The 15474-nt window shown below is 36.5% G+C and overlaps 1 long non-coding RNA gene across 1 annotated transcript in view; it reads right to left on the bottom strand.

The window, feature by feature from the left end:
• The window catches only part of LOC123244815, a 33193-nt gene extending 23614 nt beyond the window's left edge, over nt 1–9579 (bottom strand). The window contains exon 1 of the long non-coding RNA XR_006506092.1: nt 9526–9579. This is a non-coding gene — a long non-coding RNA (uncharacterized LOC123244815). The remainder of the gene's footprint in view (nt 1–9525) is intronic.
• Nucleotides 9580–15474: the final 5895 nt, after the last annotated feature.

The following is a 15474-nucleotide window of genomic DNA, read 5'->3' as shown; positions in this document are numbered from 1 at the left end:
CTCTTCCTCTGTGCATAGATGAGTTAAGGACTTTTTTGGGAGAATGCAAATATAAACATATATATGACATACGTGTATATATATGTATATATTATACATATATTTGTATAGATATTCATGGTAAGACAGAGAAAGATTGTGTATGTGTGTATGTTTGAGAGAGAAAGTCCTATATGCATTTTTTTGTTTTGAGCATTTCTACAGCATGTGATTCTAAGAGTAAACCCACCCATTATGGCAAACATCAAAAAATGTGTTTTAACTTAGAAAGTTCAAGATCATTATTTTTAAAACATAGATTTGTACAACATTTCATACACAAAGTTTAGCTGACTATCCAAGTACAAGAGGGAGAGAGGGAAGGAGGAGAAAGAAAGAGAGAGAGAGAGAGAGAGAGAGAGAGAGAGAGAGAGAGAGAGAGAGAGAGAGAGAGAGAGAGAGAGAGAGATTAGAGTGTCCTCCCAGCTGCTCGGCATTAGTCTGCAGGGGTGGGGCAGAATCTTTCCATTTCAAGGCTCAAAATGCTTTAAGACATTCTAGGCTGCTAAATCCAACACTCTGCTGGGTTGCAAACACATGTGACTTTAATGCAACTAGCATGTATTTAAAAAATGAAGGCTATGCTTCAGAAATCTCAGCTGGGATCCCAAACAAGAAGAATATTAATTGCCTTAGTGGTGTTGCTCCCTGATGGTGTGATTTATTTTAAATTCTTAGCTTAAAGAGAAGGAGCTCTAGTCAGTACAGTGATTGGCATACACTGAAGTAGCCATTTTCTCATGGAAAGTCCAAGTTCAAGGTAAAGAACATCTTAGGGATTTAAAAAATAGTGAAATATCCTATTGATTAGACATTGTCAAGAATTTCACATTAATGAATTTTCCAGATAAAGAAACTTACCCCTTTAATTTCCTACATTTTTCAAATGTTAACAATTTAATGGAAATGTTTCTAGGATATGTGCATCATGAACATGGAAGATCATTTAACTTTTTACTAATGACACTTATAAACAAGAAATAAAAGAGGTTAAGCAAATTCCTTCCTTCCTTCCTTCCTTCCTCTCTTTTCTTCTCTTCCTCTCTCTCTATCTCTGTCTCTTCCTCTCTTCCTCTCTCTCTTTCTTTCTTTTCCTCCCCCTTTCATTTTATTATTATTTTCTTTTTTTACAAAGAATGGTTCCCTAAGTTGGGGAGGGTAGGAAGACATTTTTAGAGATAAAAGTGATATAAAAACAAAAGATACTGATACATTTTGTGAATAAAGAAATGAAAGAGACCAAGGCTTGCACACTTTTCAGAAGTTTTACATTTATATATCACAGAAAAGTAAGAGGGTGCTACATAAGGTGAGCACTGAACAAATATGTATACACACCCAAGTGAAAAAGCCTGCATCTGACTAGAAAGGAAACAATGATTATTAAACTGGCACTCATTTCATAATTAATTGTCTATGTGGAGTTGGATCATTTACAGGATTAGAAAAAAAGGTCAAAATCAAAATCAAATTTAAAAAACTGATAAGGACAAGAATTTGTAAAAATAGTAATTCCTGTTTTAAAAAGACATTGACTCCAAAAAATAGGAAATATATTAAAAGTAAAAATATTGGCTCAGATTATCACCATTTCTTAGGGAGTCTTAAGGAAAGGAGAGTGGTTAATATCAAACTGAGAATTCACCTCTATTAACAAGCTTCTCTGCCAAGTGGAGAAACATGGGAGCTAAGGGAAGTATTAGTTTAAACTAGGGTACAAGCTTATTTGCAAGTCATTCATATACTCACACATGCTTTGGCCAGTAATAGAATATTATCAGCAATGTTAGCTTATGCAGCTTTGAAAAGCAATTGATTGTGGGAAAAAAAACTTGCGGTAATTTTGGCTTGACAACTAAATGGAGTGGTCTCTGACGAGAGTCCTTGTAGGTAAAGTTGAAGGAAGAGTTTATTTCAAAGAGAATATGTTTGCCTGTATTTTTGTGATGATCTTATTCTCATTATGAGTGTTTCAGAATGATTGTGTTTGAACTTCCATTAAGAAGTTCAAGAAAGAAAAATGATAAGCTACAAGGTAGGAAGAGACCGGGTTATGACAGGTTTTAAAAGACAAATGAAAGATTACATATTGGGGATGGGGGTAGATATCAGCAAGGGTGTCAGGTAAATGGTAGTCCTTGGTCCAAGCTTTGCAGGAAACTAGGACCTCTAAGAGTCTTGTGTAGGTGAAGAGAGTGGTTTTTTCCCCCTTCAGATTCACCAGTGTATGTGAAAACAGGTCAGCCTAATTGAGGAATGGGAGTAGTTTTTCTCAGTCTATTTTCAGGTTTTCTGTTGGCCCAGCACCTGACAGATATATCTGGATTTAATTGGCAAAGAGCCTATGGTCGGGGGAAATGTAGGGGAAAGTTTGTTGGTTATGGTCCTCTGGTATTTTCCATTTGGGCACTCAATCTTCTACTTCTGCTCAGAGTTTTCCTTATTCTCACTCTTGTGGTATAGAAGTAATAATGATGAAAAAGGTAATTAGAAAAGTAATATTTGATATTTCTGTAGCACTTGGGAGTGGATTTACAATGCTTTTTCACAATGGCTGGGTGATGAAGGCTGTGCAAGTATTATAAGATCTATTTTATAGATAAGGATCCTGAACCACATAGAGAGCTCAAGTGATTCTTCCAAAGTCACACAGCCCTAAGAGGCAGAAGCTGGGACTCAAATCTCAGTATCTGACCTTGCATATAATCCTTCTTCCACCACACCATAGCAAGGGGAGATTTTTTTCCCCCAAAGGTTACTTGAACCTGTCCAGTGGAAAATGTGGCATTTAGTGGCAGCCAGCTGAACCTTTTGTCATAGACAAAATGGAAAGCCTGAGGAGGGTTCAATTAACCCAGTTTAGCTTCTGAGAGGTTAATAGACTTAAGGTTGGACAGGATGACTTCTGAATGGTCACCCAGGTTATAAGTGTAAAAGATAGGTTTCAAATCCAGGTCTTCTGGCTATAAAACTCTGCTCCCACGCTTTCCACTGCATCACAATACCTCTCCCCAAAAGGAAGGAGAGAACAAACTAAATATTGTTGCTTCTGCTACCAGTCTTTTGTACACTTTCTGAAGTGCATTTCATGGTTTCATTCCTTAATAAACAGGGGTAGAGAAGAGTACAGAAAAGGGAAAAAAAGTGGCACAAACACATACAAATCCCATGTGCATGAAACTGTCGACAGAAGTACTCTTAGGACCTTAGCAACAGTGAATTCAAGATGGCACAGGAAGGGGCTGCTAAGCGACTCAGCGGATAGAGATCCAGGCCTAGAGATGGGAGTTTGTGGGTTCAAATCTAGATTCAGACACTTCCTGTTTATGTGATCCTGGGCAAATCACTTTACTCCAGTTGCCTAGCCCTTATCATTTTTCTGCCTTGGAACCAATACATTGTATTGATTCTAAAATGGAAGGTAAGAGTTTTAAAAAAAGGTGGTACCAGGAGGAAATAAGTACTGTGCTCCCATTGGCAGAGGAGAGCATAGTGATCACGCCTTCTCATCTTGAAGACTGTAGGGTATCCAGAGGGAGTATCTTAGTCCCAAATATCTAGAATTGGAAGGATCATAAGCTATCTGGTCCAACCATTTCATTTGACAGAAAAGAAAATAGAGATTTTAATAGGTTCTTTGAGTTGTCCTAAGTCATATTGTAATAAATTAACCCAGAATGGAGTTTGGTAGCAGGTGGAGAGAGGGAGAGGGAATGTGATCTGTGTGGTAACTCTCTCCTATCCATTCCCTTGGGGTCAAAAATATACTGAGAAGACTTTAAGGGAGTATCACCCCAATATTGGTGTATTGGTGACCTAGTTGATTGTGCCACCCCTCAAGAATTGAGGGGAAAGCTTCCCTACAAGAGGAGGTACATGGTACCCCAATCCGGTCTTGAATAAGATTGGGGCTCACTCAAGCCTCCCCCTATGTTGGCTAACTGCACCCCAGGTGGTCTGACTCAAAGATGGAGGCAGCCAGACCAAGCTGTGATTTCCCTCTCCCTTGTAGTCTCCCAGGCACTCAAGAATGCTATCTGACTGCTAGTTGTCTTTTATTATTAACAAATCAGGGACTGAGGAAAAGAGTGAAGGACAGAGGGATTTGGGGGAGCCCTCTTCATTAATCCTATGGGGTCTTTCACTTAGGCAGTAACCAAGACAGTTCCAACTCCTAAGCTTCTCCCCCCACTTCCCCTTCTATTTATTATTTCTAATCTTCTATAATTGTAGTTTGTCTAAAAGGGTCTCTCAGCAAGGACAGGTAATGAGTTAGGGAGTTTAAAAAATTTGCTCCCAGTGGAGTCCAAATCTCAGTTGACTGGATGGTGTAGTCTTGAAAGATGAGCAGTGTCTCAATGGCTGTGGACAGAGAATCAAGATTTCAATTTCCAAGGGAAAGATCCTCAGGAAGGCCTCTGGACAGATCAGAGGTGGGTTTTCTGCCTCCTTTCTCCTTCCAGCCCCCAAACCCAAAGATCGCTCTTCCTCCTTCTTCTGGGAGAAGTCCCAGAATCCCCTGCTGGTTCCAAATGCAAATAACTGTCTTCTCCTCCTTTGGCTCCACCTTCTCTCCTCAAAATGCCATTCTTACACAATATATATTAAGGAGCAGAGTATTATTTGCATCCTTGGTTTTATCTCTGTTCAGCATGACAAGGGTATGTACTGGTTCAGCTGTGGTTATCTTTGCTGTTATATCCCACAGATATGATACAAATTAATACCTGATTTAACAGTCATGATACTCACCTTCCCAAGTTCAAATCTGGCCTTAGACACTAATTTACCATTTGTATGACTCTGGACAGGTCACTTAATCCTATATGCCTCAGTTTCTTCCAATGTAAAATGATATGGTGTAAAGATTAAAATTAATGGTTGGATGATGATTATATAAATTATGTGATCACTAGTATTTATTATATCTTGAGTCAGAAATTTATTTACAAATATTTACAAATAGAGAGGAAACAATAAAGAAGAGAAATGTGAGGGGGATAGAGAAGTTATCTATCCAATCAACCTAAATGTTTTGCTCTGGGTCTGCTTAATCCAGGCAGAGATGAATTAGCTCTCATCCAGGAAGGCTGGTAATGATTAACCAAGATGGAAGCTAGTCTCTCCAGAAGCTAGGAAAGGGGTCAGCCGTAGTCTCCAATGAAGCTCCCTTGTATACTATTTAAGACTATCTCCAGAAGACAATCTCTTCAGACTATCTTCTCAAAGACAATTGGCCCAGGAGGAGTTCAGGACTTTCTTTTTTATGGTGACTTCTTGTTCCTTCCCCTTTTCACAGGGGCCAATCATAGTTTCCAAATTGTCTAGCACTGCCCAGAGGGCAGTGTCTGTAGGATTGACTTCTCACCTTCTGAAGGTAAAGTTCTCATCAAAAAGGTTCACCTTTCCTGATTTGATTGAATTACTAAGGGTGTGAATCCTCTAAGTACCTTGCTAGCTTCTCACCTCTACTAAGTAGGGTGTTTAACTATTCTGTTGATTCAATTTAAAAGTAGACAAGGGGGAGTTAATCCTATCTTCAGTCTAAGGAGGTACTAAGTAGGGGTACTTAAGTTAGTGTTAACTCAGGATAGACAATATAGTAAAGAATTCTTTTTCACAATGGAGAAGGAAATGATTACCACCAACAAGAATAACAATGTTTTCTGCCTCATGAAATAGTCTAAGAAAAGTAATGAGACATGCCTATTGTTGGTCACATAGCTGGTTAGTGCCTGAGGCAGGTTTTGATCTCAGAACTTTTTGACTCCCAAGTCTAGGACTCTGTTGATGACATTGTAGCTGACTTAATGAATGAAATAATGAATGAAACAAGACCAAATCTCCGTCAATTTTTATTCTAAAGGGGGAGATAACTTCCGTGTATAGAATACTAAGTTTGGAGTGAGGAAGACAGAAGAACTTAGTTTGAATCTAGCTTCAGATGCTTATTAGCTGAGTGATCTTGGGCAAGTCACTTAATCTCCTTCTGCCTCAGTTTCCTCGCCTGCAAAATGAAGATAATAGTAGCACCTACCTCCCAGGCTTATTTTGAGGATCAAATGAAATATTTGTAAAATACTTTGCAAATCTTAAAGCATTATATAAAGTTAGTTATTATTGCAAAAACATGTAGTTTAAAGTTAATAAATATACTGTTGTTTAGTTATCTTAACCATGTCTGACTCTTTATGACCCTTTTTAGGGTTTTCTTGGCAAAGATACTAGAGTGGTTTTCCATTTCTTTCTACAGCTCATTTTAGAGATGAGGCAAATAGAATTAAATATAAGCAAACAACAAAAAAAGCACCTAACTCTAAAGAATAGTTATGGAGACAAAGAAGGAGATATAGAAGAGGGGGAGAGTGAAAGCAAACACATCCAAAGTCCAAAAGAAAAATATGTATTGGACAAGATTCTGGAAGAAGTCAAAAAAGACTTCAAAAACCAATTAAGAGAGGCAGAGGAAAAGTGGGAAAGAGAAATGAAAGTGATGCAAGAAGGAATGGGCCAATTGGAAAAGGAGAACCAAAAACTGAGAGAGGAAAATCAGATCTTAAAAATCAGAACTGACCATCTAGAAACTAATGATTTCGTGAGAAACCAAGAAACAATAAAGCAGAATAAAAGAAATGAAAAAAAAGAGGAAAACATCAAATATCTTATTGAAAAAACAACTGACCTAGAAAATAGATCTAGGAGAGACAATTTGAGAATTATTCGACTGCCTGAAAGCTATGATGACAAAAAAAAACCTTGGACATAATATTACAAGAAATTATCAAAGAAAACTGCCTAGAAATCCTCAAACAAGAAAATAAAATTGAAATTGAAAGAATTCACAGATCACCTCCAGAAAGAAATTCTCAGATGACAACTTCCATGAATGTAATAGCTAAATTCAAGAGCCATCAAGAGCTAAGATGAAAATTCTTCAAGAAAACAGAAAGAAATAATTCAAATACCATGGAGCTACAATTAGGATCACACAGGACCTAGTAGCTTCTACATAAAAAGATCAAAAGGCAAGTGAAAGATTTGAGTTTACAACCCAGAATCACCCATTCAGCAAAAGTGAGTATATTTTTTCAGGGGGAAAAAATGGACACTGAGTAAGAGAAGATTTTCAGACATTCCTGAAGAATAAGCTAGACCCAAACAAAAAATTTGAAGTCCAAACATGAGACACAAGAAAAGTCCCAAAAAGTAAATAAAGAGAAAATTTTAAAGACTCATTAAGGTCAAAATGTTTACATGTCTACATAGAAAGAGGATATCTATAATTCTCAAAATTACTCAGTAGTAGAGAAGATAAAAGAAATTTACTCAGAAAGAGGGTGGAGAAGTAAGCTGATTATGATGATATGATGTATATGATAATATGAGAAGATATCATGTGTATGTAAATGTGATGATATGAAATGATATATATGTATGCTATGTATGCATATGAATGATATATTAAAAATCAATCAAGGGCTGAAAGAGAGGGTTGCATTGAGATAAAAAGGAAAGGAGAGATAAATTATATAATATAAAGAGGCATGAAAAATCATTATAGAGAGGGGAGGATAAGGATGGTGATGGGCAATGCTTAAACTTACTCTCATTGTAACTGGCTCAGAGAGGAGAAAAACAAGTATACTTACTGGGGTATAGAATTCTGTCTTAGCCTACAGAGAAGTAGAAGGGAAATAAGACAAGGGAAGGAAGGGGGAAGTGAAGGGGTGAAGGGGGTGACAAAAAGCTAAATACTGGTGGGGAGGAATAGAGTGAAAGGGAATAGAACAGGATCTAAAGGGTGAATGAGATGAGTTCATCTATAAAACATAAGCAGATAGCAGAGTGGATTAAAAACCAGAATCCTACTATATGTTGTTTACAAGAAACACATTTGAGGCAGGGTTTCACAAACACATTAAAGGTAAAAGACTGGAGCAGAATTTATTATGTGTCATCTAAAGCAAAACAAACAAACAAACAAAAAAACCAGGAGTAGCAATCATTATACCAGACAAAGCAAAAGAAGAAATTGATCTGATTAAAAGAGATGAGGAAGGAAATTACATTTTGCTAAAGGGTACAATAAACAATGAAGTAATATCATTACTAAACATTTATGCACCAAATGGTATATAGCATCTAGATTTCTAAAGAAGAAATTAAAGGAGCTCAAAGAGGACATAGATAATAAGACCATATTAGTGGGGGATCTCAACCTTCCCCTTTTAGAACTAGATAAATTGAACCAAAAAATAAATAATAAAGAAGTAAGGAAAGTGAATGAAATGTGAGAAAAATTAGAGTTAATAGATAGCTGGAAAAAATTGTACAGGGATAAAAAGGAATATATCTTCTCAGTAAAACATGGTGCATATATAAAAATCAACCATGTATTAGGGCATAGAAAAATTGCAAACAGATGCAGAAAAGAAGAAATATTAAAAAAGGGAAGACAACAAGAAAAAGAAAGCTGAAAAGAGTGTGAAAGAACATAAGCAGGGTCATTGTGGAAAAGTCACAATGAAGTCTAAAATAAATGCTGCTAGGTGGGAAATGAGAGATCCAAGGACATTTATGATAAACCTCTTCATAAAATTTTTGTGCCTCCCTAATGTACTTATGTAGGGGCAGCTAGGTGGTAGGTGCAATGGCTAGAGCATTTAGCTTGGAGTCAGACACTATATTACTCTGGATAAGTCACTTAATCCTGTTTGCTTCAGTTCCTCATTTGTTTAAAACAAAAACTGGAGAAGGAAATGGCAAACCACTCCTGTATCCTTGCAAGAAAACCCCATGGACAGTGTGGTCCATGGGATCACAAAAAGTCAGACATGACCAAAGGACCAAACAACAACCATATACTTATGTAATTCTAATATTGTTGTTCCGTTTTTTTCAGTTGAGGGTATTCTTGGCAAAGATACTGGAGTAGTTTGCCATTTCCTTGTCCAGTTTATTTTGGAGAAGAGGAGACAGAGTTAAGTGGCTTGTCCAGGGTCCACAGTGTCATACTCTCCTAGCATAGGAGCACCTGAAAATATGTTAAATTCTTGTCCAGGCACCCAGTTTATGTCTAAGGAAAGGCCCTTGGGCCAGTCAGAGATGCTGGGGCCATGTTGGGAATAACTTGTAAAATACTAAGTCAGTTGGATATAAGCATACACAGTAACAGAACCTAACTCATATCAGAGCAGTGCTGTGTAGATAAAGCATTGTTTGGGGGACACAATGATACTAACCTTCAAAAAATATTATTGTCAGCATTTTCCATTAGTATGTGCTAGTCTCCCTTAAAGAGAAATTGTCATGAGTGTCTCAAGACCATCAGGTCTAGTTTTATAACAATGGTTTCCATGTGCACAATTTATAAGCTACATCCTCCCTTAAAAGAAAACTATTGGTACTTTCAAGACCACCAGGTCTATAACAGTTCTCTTGCCATGCCCAGAAACAGAGAACATTGTAGAATTAGCAATAGCCTACCTCTTCCTGGGCCTTCTGCTCTGTCTGCTCTAGCGAGCAGTTGTTCCAAAGCTTGGATGAATGCTTGTGTATCTGTTTGGGTGAATATATTTGAAATTCTTTGCAGAGGACATGCTGTAAATGGATACAAATTTCAGGTCACCTTTCCATTGGTCATTAATAAGAGACCCCAAGGGAAAAAATGAAAACTAAGGTAGCTTGTGTTAATCATTAAACCTGCCCATGGACAACTAAGGACTTTTACTTTGGAACCCGTCTGGCTAGAGCACAAATGAGTTAGGTGAGTTACAATCTGACATAAATGAGTTACCTGCAAGGCAGCTGTAGGCTGGGCTAACCAGATACCAAGGCCACTGTCTCTTGCTTGAAGAGTTTACTTCAGAAAGAAGCAAAATCACCTGGAAAAGAAAGACAATTTCTCCACTGACTCCTGGCTGAGGAAGGAACAGGGTAAGGGAGAAGGGGGAATTGTCCCATAGAGCAATTGCCTTATTGTCTATTTTTAAGGCCAAGCTTCCAAGCTTAGAGAGAAGTGTTGACCTTAGCATGCACCAAGTAGAGGAAAATGACAATTTTCTTATAAAAACAAAGATTTCAGAGGGATGGTGGGTATGGAGAAGAGAGGAAATGAGAACTGAGTCAAGTCTTTGTTTCTTTTTCAGAGTTGAAAATCTCAGGGTTGGGGGCACGAATAGGATTCCCTCCCCCTTAAAAGTTGAGCTTATCTCTGTGGGGAATTGGTGGATTAACTACACTTAACCCCGTCCCCCTCCACTATATGCATTAATATATTGATTTATTTGCTCTATGCTGGAGGCAAAGAAGACTTAGACTCAGGTTTTTAAAGAGAGAAAAGCATGGAGTGGGAAATGATCATTTCCATTGTTTGAAGCTTTAGGGAGTAGATCCCAAAATGAAATGGTAAGCTAGCAGAGGCAGTTTTGGAAAAGATCATCCTGGGCCAATAGCACTCTTTCAGATGCAGTAAGATGATTAATTTCAAAGAACAAAAGGTAGAACATTCAGGGCATCAATACCTGGAAAGGCATGATTCAGTTTAACAAGTATTCAATTCTGAAAGCACATATATTAGATAGAGAAAGGTATCCCTGGGCTGATTTTCTTTTTTGTAAAGGCTTCATTTAGGTACTTAAAATTTTTATTTATTTGTCAGATTAAAGTTCCTAGGTATCTCTCTCCTTTCTCTCCCTGCACTACAGATGGTATCATTTCACACACACACACACACACACACACACACACACACACACACACACACACACACACATATATGACTGTTTTGCTGGTTTCTATTAGTTCTTTCTTTGGAAGTGGATGTACACAAGTTATTTTTTCAAACAATATTTCTATTGCTGTATATAGTGTTCTTTTGGTTCTGATCATTTCACTCTTCAAAATTTCATGTAGGTCCTTCCATGTTTTTTAAAAAATTAATCTGCTGAACACTTCATAGGGTGCGGTAGTATTCCATCACAATCATAGGTCACTACTTGTTCAGCCATTCTTCAACTGATGGGCATCCCCTCAATTTCTAGTTCTTTGCCATCACAAAGAGAGCTGTTTAATAAAGGAACATGAAAAAGAACAGGAATTAATTGGATAAATAACTTCATCTGAAAGAATGATTAGGGAATTCTTCTTGGGGAGAAGGTAAAAAGAATAAGACAGATTTTTGGACATAGCTAATGTAATAATTTGTTTCTTTTGGATAAGCACTTAATTATACTTTATTACATGTTTAAAGCAAATCATATTATATTATTGTTATTTTACATATTATATAATGTTTTATATATATATGTAAAATAAAAAATTATTAAAAGGTAAAAATAAGAATGATGGGTCAAAGAATAAGTCATAGAAATTTTATTAAAGACAATGATAATGGAGACAACATCTAGTTCTTTTTTGCAAGGCAAATTGTCCTTTCTTGAGTCATTTGTCTGGCATGTTATCTTCTTCATTTAATGGAAGGTAAATCATAGAACAGAACATGAATGATAACTGTTTCTTTTTAAGACCACTCAACTTTTTTGGGGGGAGGATTTTCTATGTGATCATATAAGTCCCTACATAGCAAAAATAAGATATCTTTGCCACTATTTTTGAGGGGTTCAGTAGTTAAATATGTTATTAATTTAACTCTTCTCTCTAGTTGGCTCTAAAAAGTAATATCTTGTCTGTGTACATATAGGGAAGAAACTGTTCCCTTCCTCGTATTTTCTGCTCAGACTGGATTTATGGCTTATTGATCTTTTTGAAGTATAACCAAAAGTCTTCCTGACCCTTGACTGATTTTGTCATGAAACTGATTCACTAAAATATTGACCCTGAACTACACATAATGAAATAAGCTTTTGTCCTTTTATAAGATTCTATGGGCATAGAATGTTGGATGCAATACTAGGCACGTTCAATATACTGGTTGCTTTTGTTTAACTGTTTTTTTTTAATTAACTTTGTTTAACTGTATAACTTCGTTATAAGAGAGGGTTCAGTAGCAGAGATGGATGGGGGTTAGCAGGAGATAGATTTTTAAAAATGACATAAGATGATAACAATAGATTTAAAATAGAAAGACATCAATAACACTTAAGAATAAAAGGTCACAGGAATCTTTTTGGTTTAGAAAATCACAGAATTCAGCCCTATTTCTAGATCCATTTCTGGCTCCCACCTTTGGCAAGGAGGGTCTTGGCTCTGAAAAACCCTATAATCTTGCTAGAATCATTACTGCAATTGTTAAAAAATCCAAGATTTTGTCGACGTGGGGGAAGCTCCCTCCATAGATACAGATCACAATCATATCTGTTACTTAGTAGATGATAATTAAGAAATGCTGAGGTTGAAAAACAAAAAAGTCAGTATTGTTATACATTGGCATGAACAAAAATGACAAAAGCATTTGCGTTCTAGGTTCTATGTTTAATTGCAAGCATCCCAGGATTCAGTGAATAAAGATCAATAAGGCTTGGAGTAGTTAGAATGAATTTCACGAAGAAGACAGTGCATGAACTGGGTCTAAAATTATTTTTAGACTTTTTTTCTTTGGTCAAGAATAGTAAGTTCTTTGGGAGAAGGGACTGTTAGCTGCCTCTTTTTTTTCTAGTTCTTAGCACAGTACTGGCACACAGTAGGCACTTAATAAATGCTTATTGACTGATTGAATATGCTAGATTTAAGAATGATTATGGTATGTTTAATAGATATTTAAGAAACCAGACTTTCTGCACTGGACAATGGTTATTGAGAAATACTGGGGTAGGGGAAGAGGAAGAGAACAAACATTTATTAAGTACTTACTATATTCCAGGCCCTGTACTGAAAGCTTTACAAATATCTCATTTGATCCTCACAACAACCACCCTGTGAGGTAGGTCATAGGATGAAAGGGTGTTAGATAGAGAATTATTTGAAGATAAGGATGTGGTTCATTAATGCTTAAGCTGAAATTGATCTTAGAGATTGCTTAATTCAGCCCTTTCATTCTGAACTACTTCAGAATGAAAGCCAGGAGCTGTTAAAGGAAGAATTACTTACTTTTTTTTATTGTATTTGTTCCTTATGAGTAGGTGGTCATTAAATTCTTTCTTTAAAAAAAAATTGTACGGACATGAAATTGGGGAAAAAAAGAAAAAAAGAATGTGGTCCATATTGCTTGTAAAAGTTGTACCAAGTTAGAGAAAAAAAAAATTCCAAGCCTTAGGTTTTTCCTGTTCCCTACTAATATGCTAATTTGGGATGCCTTCAATACCTATAGAGATTTTTTTTTTCATGACACCTATGATTTCCTTATTGTTGAGAGCTTCTAATAAGGAAACAATATCTGCTCTGTAACTTCTAATCTTACAGAGTTTCCTGAGTCACTGAGAAGCCATTATGTGACTTACCTCGAGTTGTATAGTTAGTGTGTGTTAGAGGTGGGATGTGAATCCAGTGCTTTTTGGAATCAAGGCCAGCTCTCAGTCCACTGCACTTTGTATAAGTCACATATAAATTATATATACGACTTACCTCTGTCCTGTATATGTTATCATTATAAAAATTTATATGAGTAGGAAAGTAGGTGTATGGGTTGTCTAGTCCCTACAAATCCTTAGTCGTTTTAAAGAAAGCTTTTTGTTTCATCTAGGACTTTGTTGACTTCATCAAAAAGAACATAAATATCATCAGATGATTATTGTCCTCTATCCTTTTCAATCTGCCTGATCCTCCTGCCAATTCTTTCTCCCAGTTGAAAATGAACTTTCCATCTCAAATCTTTTTGATTTGAATCCATTTGGGATTTTCTTCTTTTCTCCTATTCAACTGTATATCATACTCCTCTCTCTCTCTCTCTCTTTCTCTCTCTCTCTCTCTCTCTCTCTTTCTCTCTCTCTCTCTCTCTCTCTCTCTCTCTCTCTCTCTCTCTCTCTCTCTCTCTCTCTCCTTCTCTTCTTTTCTCTTTACAAAGAGTAGCACAGTATATTAAATTTCTTTTAGATTTTTTCCATAATGAACATGACCTGAGAGTTTTTTTTCTACTTGATTTACATATGTGGAAATTTAAGCCCAAATAGAATTGTACTCAAAATATTTAGATATTGTATTTTCCCTGAATGTAGAGACTTCTTGAAATATATAAGACTCTTTGGTAGTATTCTTTTTTAAAACTTCATTTAATTAATTAATTAATTTAGAATATTTTTCCATGGTTCCATGATTCATGTTCTTTCCCTCCCCTCCTTCCACCCTGTTCCTGTAGTTGATGAGTAATTCCACCTGGTTTTACACGTGTCAATGATCAAGACCTATTTCAATATTATTAATATTTGCACCAGAGTGATCGTTTAGAGTCTATATCTCTTTGGTAGTATTCTTATTGGAAATTCTTCCTCTAACTTGGTACTGTGATGAAAAATTATGATACCAATTTCTCATTCGACTTTTTAGAATAGAGAAACTATGATTATTCAATCAAAATGGATGATGCCTGTGATTACTGAGTGACCTTGGGATGTCTCATCTAAGTATGCAAGATGATTGCCTGGCTACACTTATTGATGGCTATTGAGATGCTCCTCTTGGCAGGTGAGTGAGGCACTGTATGATTCTTTCTGAAATATGGAGATTGCCAGAAGAGAAATTTCAGTAGGTGACTTGGATACTTAATTCACTGTTTCAACCTATGTGGAGCTTTTTTGGGGAAATTCTGTGTGGACTTTTCAAGAATCACTATTTCAAGTATCACTATTTATTTGGGCATCAGTAGCCAGGAACAAAATAAGCTTAAGAATCTCTTTCATGATTCTGACTGGGGTTATCTCTCTTATTTTGTGGTCCATTTTTTCCTCCCACCTGATTCTAAGTTTGAAGTATATTGTGGCTGGAAAATATGTCCATATTTCATGTTTTCACTCCATAGAACTTCTATTGGTTATGGCAGTTATACATGTAGTACCTAAGCTAGGTGACCCTGGGCAAGTCACAATTTCTGATTGCCTTAGAAAAGGATCCATAGGAGAAGGAAATGGCAAACCACTGCAGTATCTTTGCCAAGAAAACCCAATGGGTACTTATGGTCCATGGAGTCATGAAAAGTTGGACATGATTGAACAACAACTTTGTGGCTCCAAGCCTGGCTGTCTATTCTCTGCACCACACAGCTGCCTTAAGGGCTAATTGAATCTCAAAATGTTTAAGTGAACAAGTCATTTAATCTTTCTGGACTTCTATTTCTTCATGTGTCAATTTAGAGCTTTGGACTGGATGACTTCTATGGTCACTTCTAACTCTGAATCTGTGATTCTATGAATTGTGGAGGAACTTGAGTACATGCCAAGAAGACAAGAGAAAATTGTTTACTTCTCTGCCTAATTAAAGACATTTAATCATTTTAGAGTCATAGATTTTGAGAGAGATAGGATATATGATGGGCTGAACTGACTT

The sequence above is a fragment of the Gracilinanus agilis genome, chromosome 4 (genome assembly GCF_016433145.1).
Source record: "Gracilinanus agilis isolate LMUSP501 chromosome 4, AgileGrace, whole genome shotgun sequence".
Taxonomy (NCBI): domain Eukaryota; kingdom Metazoa; phylum Chordata; class Mammalia; order Didelphimorphia; family Didelphidae; genus Gracilinanus; species Gracilinanus agilis.
This window is presented reverse-complemented; position numbering and strand designations above follow the sequence as displayed.